This window comes from Scylla paramamosain, unplaced genomic scaffold (genome assembly GCF_035594125.1).
Source record: "Scylla paramamosain isolate STU-SP2022 unplaced genomic scaffold, ASM3559412v1 Contig59, whole genome shotgun sequence".
Taxonomy (NCBI): domain Eukaryota; kingdom Metazoa; phylum Arthropoda; class Malacostraca; order Decapoda; family Portunidae; genus Scylla; species Scylla paramamosain.
Window position 1 is genome coordinate 29,960 of NW_026973724.1, and position 2,541 is coordinate 32,500.

Genomic DNA, 2,541 nt, shown 5'->3' on the forward strand with positions numbered 1-2,541 from the left:
CTGCATGTGTGAAGGCGTGACCTGACCTCCTCTTCCACCCTTTTCTGCCCTCCTTAGGTGACCTATCTGCCGCAGTGCGTAGCTGTCAGGTCATTCTGTGTGTGTGTGTGTGTGTGTGTGTGTGTGTGTGTTGTTTGTTTACTTCTTCTTCTTCTTCTTCTTCTTCTTCTTCTTCTTCTTCTTCTTCTTCTCTCTCTCTCTCTCTCTTTTTTTTTTTTTTTTATTTAAACATAGGTACATTATCAGCCGAAGGCGCACTGCCGTGTGCAACCTATTTTAGGGGTGGGACACAACACACAAATACAAATATAAATATATATACATATATATACATTCTTTATGATAGACTTGTATTAATATTGTTAGCAGGGGGGTTGGGAACGAGCCCCTCCAGTGGTGTGCTGCTAACTTCACGTCCTGGGTATCCATCCCCCTGATATGAGGGACGGAGGACGCGAAGACGTTCCACAGTCTGCAGACTCGCCCCCAAAAGGTGCGCTGGTGTTGGCTGGAGCGGGAACGCGGCACTTCCACTGAGTCACCACTGGATAACTCTCTCTCTCTCTCTCTCTCTCTCTCTCTCTCTCTCTCTCTCTCTCTCTCTCTCTCTCTCTCTCTCTCTCTCTCTCTCGTCTTCCTTCACTTACCTTGTCACCACCTCTCCTCCCCCTCCTCCTCCTCGGCACCCAATCCTACACAAACACTCGCTTGAGATATAGCGTGTGTCTGTCTGTCTGTCTGTCTGTCACTTGAGTGCCAAGTGATGCCAAACTCTCTCTCTCTCTCTCTCTCTCTCTCTCTCTCTCTCTCTCTCTCTCTCTCTCTCTCCTCTTATGGTAAATGACTGTCAAGAAACCTCCTCCTCCTCCTCCTCTTCTTTTTATCTTCCTCTCTTTTCTTCGTCTTCCTAAACAGTTCTCTCTCTCTCTCTCTCTCTCTCTCTCTCTCTCTCTCTCTCTCTCTCTCTCTCTCTCTCTCTCTCTCTCTCTCTCTCTCTCTCTCTCTCTTTTCTCCACTCCTTTTCTTTTTTCTCTATATATACACTACCTTCATTACTCTCCTCCTCCTCCTCCTTCTGCTCCTCAAGGAAAACGTAAAATAATCAAATAGAAAACGAGTAACGAAATTCTCATTTTATTTATTTTTTTTCTTTAGTTTCTCCTTGAATTCCTTAAACGTATACTATTAAGAAAGATATTAAGACATGTATTGATAACGAAAACGGAGGAAAAGTCAATTAGTAAGTGATAAAAGGGTTATTTCTCTGTTTATATTGCAATTCTACATTTTTATTTAGTTACCCCTTCAATTATTTCAAGGAGAACTATTACGGAACATACATAGACAGTTATAGAAAATGGAGGAAACGCTAATTTGTAAGCGAGAGAGAGAGAGAGAGAGAGAGAGAGAGAGAGAGAGAGAGAGAGAGAGAGAGAGAGAGAGAGAGAGAGAGAGAGAGAGAGAGAGAGAGAGAGAGGAGCTTAAAAAGCTGCGGATATGAAAGATAGAGGGGAGAGGAGAGAGTGAAGGCCAAAGACAACAACAACAACAACAACCTATTACTACCACTACTACTACTACTACTATTGCTACTACTACTACTACTACTACTACTACTACTACTATTGTTCATCGTCTTCTTTTTCCTCTTCTTATTCATCTTTTCTTTTCTCTCTTTTATTCCCTTTCTATTTATCACTCGTTCCATATATACATTACCTTTATTACTCTCGTCCTCCTCCTCCTCTTATACGCGGCGCGGGGGTGTAGCTCACTGGTAGAGCGTTCGCTTTGCATGTGAAAGGCCCCGGGTTCGATTCCCGGCACCTCCACCAACAGGGGATGTAGCTCAAGTGGTAGAGCGCTCGCTTAGCATGCGAGAGGCACGGGGATCGATGCCCCGCATCTCCAGTTTTCAGTCGTGCCCTTCCGCTTGTGTCGAGCAGACGTGTTGTGACCTGACCTACGCAGGACCAGCAGCCCATATCGTTAAACCAGTCGCTAAGTTTATTTTGTTTTACCTGTTTCTGTTCTGTTGTGTTGTGTTTTCCTGTACAGCTCAGACTCCATACAAATTACACAACACTTCTTGACGCAAACACAGTGATACATTTGTTAGATATCAGTACTAGGTCTCCGTCTGTTTTCATCTGTTCCTCTGTTTTAGTAGTACTTTTATTGTCTTTGTGCTTGTAGCTTGGGTACTTTTCTTTCTCTATTTTTAAATTGTCCTGTTGTGAGATAATTGTTTGTTCTCCTTTGTTTTGTGATAATTCTATTACAGGAAACTTGTTAGACTTCACAGCTGAAATTCCCCTTCTCATGCAGCTTGCATCCATAGAGTGGAATGAACTGCTGGGAACACCAGACATTAACAACGCATGGGAAGTGTTTGCTAAAAAGTTAAATGAAACAACGTTTTTGTGTGTACCGCAACGAAACAGACGGAAGGTAAAAACACCAAACCGAAATGGTGGAGCAATGAAATTAGATGCTGCCTTCTGGCTAAGAAAAATGCGTACCGCAAATACATACTAACAC

The 2,541-nt window shown here is 43.1% G+C and overlaps 2 non-coding genes across 2 annotated transcripts; both read left to right on the forward strand.

The window, feature by feature from the left end:
• Positions 1-1,760: 1,760 nt before the first annotated feature.
• On the forward strand, positions 1,761-1,832 carry Trnaa-ugc (transfer RNA alanine (anticodon UGC)). The gene has a single exon. It is a non-coding gene; the product is annotated as a tRNA-Ala (tRNA).
• Positions 1,833-1,838: 6 nt separating this feature from the next.
• Positions 1,839-1,911, forward strand: Trnaa-agc (transfer RNA alanine (anticodon AGC)). The gene has a single exon. It is a non-coding gene; the product is annotated as a tRNA-Ala (tRNA).
• The last annotated feature ends 630 nt before the right edge of the window (positions 1,912-2,541 follow it).